Source organism: Phyllobates terribilis, unplaced genomic scaffold (genome assembly GCF_046119375.1).
Source record: "Phyllobates terribilis strain yellow unplaced genomic scaffold, ASM4611937v1 Scaffold_86__1_contigs__length_6382490, whole genome shotgun sequence".
Taxonomy (NCBI): domain Eukaryota; kingdom Metazoa; phylum Chordata; class Amphibia; order Anura; family Dendrobatidae; genus Phyllobates; species Phyllobates terribilis.
The window spans coordinates 3,673,325-3,682,324 of record NW_027362846.1 but is presented as its reverse complement, the minus strand read 5'-3'; the positions used below and the strand labels follow the sequence as shown (position 1 = coordinate 3,682,324).

Sequence of the window (9,000 nt, the reverse complement as noted above, 5' to 3'; positions counted from 1 at the left end):
CCAGTACACCTCGTACACGCACGGCTCCGCTCAGTACACCTCGTACACGCACGGCTCCGCTCCGTACACCTCGTACACACATGGCTCTGCTACATCCACACTGTAAACCCCTCCTGACCCCACACATAAACTTCAGCTCATCCAGCACCATGACAACCAGCACAGCAGAGTCCTGCATCCACTGAGGCCCCTGATCATGTGACCCCTGACTCCTCCCCTCCTGTGACCTCATCACAGCTCCTGTGCGCACAGAGCAGCCATATATGTGGTGGCGGCTCTGCAGGTGGAGGTATGTGGAGACCCCATTACTGGGCGCAGGGGGCATTAACCCCTTCAGCACCGAGACTCTTTTGGGGTCTTGTGTTGCCCCTTTATAAGAATCATAAGGTTTTTGTTCTGTTTCCTGTAATAGATACATACGACCCAACTATGGAGACAGGAAGGGAGGAAACGTATTGTTCTCATAGTACAGGACCCCTTTACTGGCCCCACAGTGTAATGCCCCCATTATGCCCCTTATGCAGGATGTATGATGCCCCCACACAGTGTAATGCCCCCATTATGCCCCTTATGCAGGATGTATGATGCCCCCACACAGTGTAATGCCCCCATTATGCTCCTTATGCAGGATGTATGATGCCCCCACACAGTGTAATGCCCCCATTATGCCCCTTATGCAGGATGTATGATGCCCCCACACAGTGTAATGCCCCCATTATGCCCCTTATGCAGGATGTATGATGCCCCCACACAGTGTAATGCCCCCATTATGCCCCTTATGCAGGATGTATGATGCCCCCACACAGTGTAATGCCCCCATTATGCCCCTTATGCAGGATGTATGATGCCCCCACACAGTGTAATGCCCCCATTATGCCCCTTATGCAGTATGTATCATGCCCCACACAGTGTAATGCCCCCATTATGCCACTTATGCAGGATGTATCATGCCCCCACACAGTATAATGCCCCTTATGCAGTACCTCTTGAAGCTCATCAAGAGAATGCCAAGAGTGTGCAAAGCAGTCATCAAAGCAAAAGGTGGCTTCTTTGAAGAACCTAGAATATAAGACATATTTTCAGTTGTTTCACACTTTTTTGTTAAGTATATAATTCCACATGTGTTAATTCATAGTTTTGATGCCTTCAGTGTGAATGTGAAATTTTCAGTCACGAAAATACAGAAAATTCTTTAAATTAGAAGGTGTGTCCAAACTTTTGGTCTGGACTGTATATATATTGTAATGCAGCAGCTTGCGGCATTACTGTAATGGTCCAGGGTGTGTTTTGGCCGACCATGTACCTCCCCCAGGTGACTGGTCAAATGACTGACATCGCACAGGTCCTGTGCACACAGAAGGTCTGATCACATGACTGACATCAGCACAGGTCCTGTGTGTGCACTAGAGGATATATAAACCCTGGTGTATTTTAGACAGGTGTGAAAGGCGTGAAGCCTGTTCCCTGTGTGGGACACCGTTAGAGTGTGAGGCATGGTGAGGCCTGAAAGGCAGAGGCTGGATCGTTATGTGTAAGCAATAGCAGTAGCCTTGGAAGGCAAGAGTCCTGGAAGGCAGAGGCTGGATGTTAGGTGAGAAAACATACCAGTAGCCTTTGAAGGTACGAGGGTTGGAGACCCCCATCTGGGAAGCCATAAAGCCACAGTGGTGGCAAAACAAATCTGACTGAAGCAGCTAAAACCTGGCAAAGGTAAAACACTGCATTATATGGACGTTGATATAAGTGACTTTGTTGTAGGCTGTAACTGGAGCCAAGTGGGCATGACTGCCACTTGAAAGGCTCCTGGACATTATATGTGTATGTCGGCGAGCCACTGAGTTGGACTCGGTGATAAGCAGTAGTGAAGAGTAATAAACTGCTGGATTGTGAAATACTGGAAAACGTGGCTGGTGTGCTTTAATATATATTAGGAAGGCAGCACTAGTCATCATGCTGGGGGGACACTCGCTGCACCGGGTCAATTAAAGCACACTAGCCACGTTTTCCAGTATTTCACAATCCAGCAGTTTATTACTCTTCACTACTGCTTATCACCGAGTCCAACTCAGTGGCTCGCCGACATACACATATAATGTCCAGGAGCCTTTCAAGTGGCAGTCATGCCCACTTGGCTCCAGTTACAGCCTTCAACAAAGTCACTTATATCAACGTCCATATAATGCAGTGTTTTACCTTTGCCGGGTTTTAGCTGCTTCAGTCAGATTTGTTTTGCCACCACTGTGGCTTTATGGCTTCCCAGATGGGGGTCTCCAACCCTCGTACCTTCAAAGGCTACTGGTATGTTTTCTCACCTAACATCCAGCCTCTGCCTTCCAGGACTCTTGCCTTCCAAGCCTCTGGCCCTCCAAGGCTACTGATATTGTTTACACATAACGATCCAGCCTCTGCCTTTCACGCCTCACCAGGCCTCACACTCTAACGGTGTCCCACACGGGGAACAGGCTTCACTCCTTTCACACCTGTCTAAAATATACCAGGGTTTATATATCCTCTAGTGCACACACAGGACCTGTGCTGATGTCACAGTCATGTGATCAGACCTTCTGTGTGCACAGTGTTACGGGTCCAGGAGGTGGAACCTCTGAGCTGCAATACAAGGGGGAAGTCCTTGTAAGGAAGCGGGTGACTCCCAGGGAGGGCAAGCAGGTAGTCACAGCAAGTGACGGGGACAGTCTCTGGGTAAGCGGGCAGGTGTTGACGGGGACAGTCTCTGGGTAAGCGGGCAGGTGTTGACGGGGACAGTCTCTGGGTAGACAGGCAGGTGGTCACGGCAAGTGACCGGGACAGTCTCTGGGTAGACAGGCAGGTGGTCACGGCAAGTGACCGGGACAGTCTCTGGGTAGACAGGCAGGTGGTCACGGCAAGTGACCGGGACAGTCTCTGGGTAGACAGGCGAGGCGGATACCTGACAGGTAACTGGCGGGCGCTCCCAGGTGAGCGGGCTGACGGAGACAGCAGGTAACAAGCAGGTAACTGGTGGCCGCTCCAGGTGAGCGGGCTGACAGACGAGGCAGGAGACAGGCAGGTAACTGGTGGACGCTCCCAGGTGAGCAGTCTGGCAGACGAGGCAGGTAACAGGCAGTAACTGGTGGACGCTCCCAGGTGAGCGGTCTGACTGACGAGGCAGGTAACAGGCAGGTAACTGAAGGACGCTCCCAGGTGAGCGGTCTGGCGGACAAGGCAAGTAACAGGCTGGCAGGCAGGACGAGAAGTCAGGCTAGCAGCGGAACCTGAGGGCTGAAGCACAAGTGAGACACAGTGCAAACAACATTGCTCGGGCACCTCCATTTTGGAGGAGGTGCCTAATATATGGGAGGTCCAACGGCAATTGGCCGGGGACTCCTAAGGACGGCGCGCGCGGTCCCTTTAAGAGAGGGGGAGAGCGCGCGCGCACGCGTGCCCTAAGCACACTGCTGGGGAGGAGCGCGTGCTGGAAGCAGCGGGGAGAGAAGCGCTGGAGGACGCCACGCCAGAAGCGGGGAGGTGAGAGGGACGGCGTCTCTGCCTAGCAAGGGGCAGAGACGCCGATGCTACACACAGGACCTGTGCGATGTCAGTCATTTGACCAGTCACCTGGGGGAGGTACATGGTCGGCCAAAACACACCCTGGACCATTACAGTAATGCCACAAGCTGCTGCATTACAATATATATATAGTCCAGACCAAAAGTTTGGACACACCTTCTCATTTAAAGATTTTTCTGTATTTTCGTGACTGAAAATTTCACATTCACACTGAAGGCATCAAAACTATGAATTAACACATGTGGAATTATATACAGTGCCTACAAGTAGTATTCAACCCCCTGCAGATTTAGCTGGTTGACACATGCGGAATTAACTTGGCATTGTGACATTTGTACTGTAGATCAGCCTGGAAGTGGGAAATGCACTGCAGCAACTTTTTTTTTTTTTTTTTTTTTTTTTTTTTTTATAACGTTAAAAGTTAATTCAGAGTGTCATTTATTATTCAACCCCTCAAACCACAAGAATTCTGTTTGGTCCCCCTAAAGTATTAAAAAGTAGTTCAGGCACCAAGAATAATGAGCTTCACATGTGTGGATTAAAGATCTCTTTTGCCAGCCTTTTCTGACTATTTAAGACCCTCCCCAAACTTGTGAACAGCACTCAGACATGGTCAACATGGGAAAGACAAAAGAGCATTCCAAGGCCATCTGAGACAAGATCGTGGAGGGTCACAAGGCTGGCAAAGGGTACAAAACCCTTTCCAAGGAGTTGGGCCTACCTGTCTCCACTGTTGGGAGCATCATCCGTAAGTGGAAGGCTTATGGAACTACTGTTAGCCTTCCACGGCCTGGACAGCCTTTGAAAGTGTCCTCCCGTGCCGAGGCCAGGCTTGTCCGAAGAGTCAAGGCTAACCCAAGGACAACAAGGAAGGAGCTCCGGGAAGATCTCATGGCAGTGGGGACATTGGTTTCAGTCAATACCATAAGTAACGTACTCCACCGCAATGGTCTCCGTTCCAGACGAGCCCGTAAGGTACCTTTACCATCAAAGCGTCATGTCAAGGCTCGTCTACAGTTTGCTCATGATCACTTGGAGGACTCTGAGACAGACTGGTTCAAGGTTCTATGGTCTGATGAGACCAAGATCGAGATCTTTGGTGTCAACCACACACGTGACGTTTGGAGACTGGATGGCACTGCATACGACCCCAAGAATACCATCCCTACAGTCAAGCATGGTGGTGGCAGCATCATGCTGTGGGGCTGTTTCTCTGCCAAGGGGCCTGGCCATCTGGTCCGCATCCATGGGAAGATGGATAGCACGGCCTACCTGGAGATTTTGGCCAAGAACCTCCGCTCCTCCATCAAGGATCTTAAGATGGGTCGTAATTTCATCTTCCAACACGACAACGATGCAAAGCACACAGCCAAGAAAACCAAGGCCTGGTTCAAGAGGGAAAAAGTCAAGGTGTTGGAGTGGCCTAGTCAGTCTCCTGACCTTAACCCAATTGAAAACTTGTGGAAGGAGCTCAAGAATAAAGTCCACATGAGACACCCAAAGAACCTAGATAACTTGGAGAAGATCTGCATGGAGGAGTGGGCCAAGATAACTCCACAGACCTGTGCCGGCCTGATCAGGTCTTATAAAAGACGATTATTAGCTGTAATTGCAAACAAGGGTTATTCCACAAAATATTAAACATAGGGGTTGAATAATAATTGACCCACACTTTTATGTTTAAAATTTAATAAAATTCAACTGAGCAACATAACTTTTTGGTTTGTAAGATTTATACTTCTGTTCATAAAACCTACTCCTGTTTGCAGTTTGAAGGCTCTAACTTATTTGCATCTTATCAAACCAGCTAAATCTGCAGGGGGTTGAATACTACTTGTAGGCACTGTACTTAACAAAAAAGTGTGAAACAACTGAAAATATGTCTTATATTCTAGGTTCTTCAAAGTAGCCACCTTTTGCTTTGATGACTGCTTTGCACACTCTTGGCATTCTCTTGATGAGCTGCAAAAGGTAGTCACCAGAAATGGTTTTCACTTCACAGGTGTGCCCTGTCAGGTTTAATAAGTGGGATTTCTTGCCTTTAAATGGGGTTGGGACCATCAGTTGTGTTGTGCAGAAGTCAGGTGGATACACAGCTGATAGTCCTTTCTGGTGACTACCTCTTGAAGCTCATCAAGAGAATGCCAAGAGTGTGCAAAGCAGTCATCAAAGCAAAAGGTGGCTTCTTTGAAGAACCTAGAATATAAGACATATTTTCAGTTGTTTCACACTTTTTTGTTAAGTATATAATTCCACATGTGTTAATTCATAGTTTTGATGCCTTCAATGTGAATGTACAATTTTCATAGTCATGAAAATACAGAAAAATCTTTAAATGAGAAGGAGTGTCCAAACTTTTGGTCTGTACTGTATATATATATTTATTATGAATTTTTGCCCTTTTGAGGTTGGGGGCCCAAGTACAGCTATTCCTGTGGGACCTGTGATTTCTGTTTACGTCAATGTGTATAGGATAATAGCGTATAATAAAGTTGTTATGGACGAGACTTAACTAAAATTGTGCAGTCAGCTCATTAACAACATTATGACAGCTGACACCCTGCAGTATCGGCCCCAGACGTTTTGGGGGCCAATTAACCCCTTAAATACCGCTGTCAATCGTGACAGCACTATTTAAATTGGTTCAAGGGAGTCACAAGACCCCCTTTGTAACCACCGGACCCCCGCAATGAGAATTGCTGGTCCCGATGGTTACCATGGTACCCTGACTTCATGTGATGACCCCAGGGTACAGTGGCCTGTGAGACCTAGCTATAAGCTGACTATTCTCATACACTGCAGTACACGAGTACTGCAGTGTATGAGACCAGTGATAAAAATAAAAATTATACATGTCCCAGAGTGAAAAAAGGTGAAACTAAGTATGACAAAAACACATCACGAAAAGCCGTTTCGCCATTTAAAACGCAGCGATTGTGATGCAACAAAAATAAACAAAAAAAAAAGTACACACAGTTGGTATCACTGGATCCGGAATGACCCGCTCTATAAAACTGGCATGTTATTTATTCTGTTTAGCGGACACCGTAAAAAAATAAAAATAAATGCACATCAAAACATCGCTTATTGATCATACTGATTAGCGATCAAAAAGTTATGTTAAAAAAAAAAATGGTAAAAATGAAACCACCAAACCGCAAAAAACTAGCCCTAATATAGCTAATAGCCCTAATATAGCTCATTCGGCAAAAAAAAAAAAAAAATTTCAACTCTCAGAAAATGGCAATGCCAAAACAAATTCATTTTTGTAAAATATTATTTTTAGTCTGTAAAAATAGCAAAGCACAAAAATTATAAATCTGGTATTGCTGTAATCACACCGACCCGACGAACAAATCGGTCTGATCACTTTTACTGCACAGCGAATGGCGCAAAAAATATAGAAAAAATTACTGTATTGCTGGTTTGTGTTCATTTTATGTCTGAAAAATCTGCATAAAAAGCGATCAAAAAATATATGCAAAATGGTACCAAAAAAATCTGCCACTCGACCTGCAAACAATAATCGATCTTACAGCTCTGTTTGCCAAAAAATAAAAAAGTTACGTGTGTTTTAGTCTAATGTGTTTGGAGGCGTTAAAAGGTAACTTATTGGACGCTGCCTTTGGCCCGGCCTAATAGACTTTTGTACATTGCAGGCCCAGACACCATTATTAGGCATTTAAGTATCGGAATAACTAGGCAGCCACATACTATCCAGTACTTGGGGGAGAAGGGGCATTGACCGAACTCTGTCAAACCTTCTTAGATGCCATGTTTGCATTTGACAGCAGTAAGTGGTTAGACTGCCAGGGTTGGTGTAGCAGCCGTACCTGTGCCATCCCTGCGGGGTACATCTGTTCTGGTGCTCAAAAGACTTAATTTCTTTTAAAACAAAATGTTTAAGTTGTTAAAAAGTAACAAAATTGTCTTGTGCTTTTTGCAGGTTTTTTTTTCTTATTTCAAGAATTATTGGTGCCAATTTTCTATTGAAACATTTTAATATCTGAGAAAAAAAGGTAAGTAAAGTCCGCTCACCTTTGGGGTGTGGTGCAGTCTCAGCCTCGCGCGGATCCAGCCAGAGCAGCCTGGTTCCTGAATCAGAAAATAGGAACGATCCAGCGTATCAGGCTATGAACTTGAATAAAACAGAGCTTTTATTGAGCCATTAAAAAATGCTGCTACCACCATAATAAGTCTTAGTGCACACAAGGATCACAGCTGTCTCGACCTATGCGCTTCGATGTGCAGTCTTAATCATGGTCTGTCTGAACTGTGGCCCAGTGAGCATATAAAGGTAGGTTGTAATTAAAGATAATAGTTATCATGTGCTCACTAGTCTCTGAGGTCAGTATGATTAGCATAGACAAAAGTGAAATAAAAACGTTAGTGACACATATTATTACCCTCTAAAATTAATATCATTGACATGTAGAAAAAAATAAAAATATTTGTGATACAAATATAGAATAAATATAGAAACTAGCGATATACCATGTCCAAGGTGTGAACAAAACTGTCACTAATATTGTAGCATTAGATCCTGCCTGAGATTGAAAAATCTCAAGAATTAATAATCTGCTGGGATTTTACAACTCTGGAAATGTATGTGAAAAGGAGATGATACCAAGGGGATTAAGGCTAAAATAAGTGGCCGCAGCCCTGTATGATGAGACATTACAGAGTGGAACTGCATCCTTAACGATTGTTCATTGAAGTTGATGGGATTAATCCTGAAATATGAGGAGCTGGAACTTACAAAAAGTAAAACAGAAATAAAAAGTATCCAATCCTCATTGGAAACCTTTGTGCACAACAAGGATTTCACTAGCAGTAATGACAAACTGAAAGCTAATTTAGCGATGATAGAAGATTTTATTATCAACATTAAAAAAACAAAATTCAAACGTGATAGTGAGGATTACTCACAGAACAAAGTGTATGATTGGAATAAAGGTGCATTCTCTATTCTAAACAAACGTCCCTACAAACGTACAACAAAACCTGCCAAAGTCCGTTTCAATTTGTAAATGTTTTTCCCAGCAATATGCGCTCCTGAAAGATGATGATGGAACTTGATATTCAGATTCAAAGATAATTTTTATTTCAAACTAAAATACAACCGATTTAGACTTCTTTGAGTCTTCCTCAGGTATAATATCATGCATATAAACACACATTTTATAGCAGATATCCCTGCTTGTCATTTTGGGTGGGGACTGAAAGATCTGTTTTTCAGACACACCCAGATACTCAGATATGCAGGATTTTGCACTCTGAGGAATCTAACAAAACCCATATACTAAATGACTTTCATACAGTTTTTTTTCCACAACAAATTTTTTTCACACAGAAAGGCTATGTGCCCACGATGCAGAAATGAAGCAGAAAATTTCTGCAGCATTTCTGCATCTCCCTGGCAGAAAAAAACGCATGCAGATTGTGCATGCGTTT

General features: G+C 44.6%; 1 protein-coding gene across 1 annotated transcript in view; it reads left to right on the top strand.

Moving 5' to 3' along the window:
• The first annotated feature begins 222 nt into the window (after positions 1 to 222).
• LOC141197760 (gastrula zinc finger protein XlCGF66.1-like) overlaps positions 223 to 9,000 on the top strand; it is a 30,301-nt gene continuing 21,523 nt past the window's right edge. The window contains exons 1-2 of the mRNA XM_073662849.1: positions 223 to 289; positions 7,493 to 7,565. The gene's annotated coding sequence lies outside the window, so the exon portion shown is untranslated. The remainder of the gene's footprint in view (positions 290 to 7,492; positions 7,566 to 9,000) is intronic.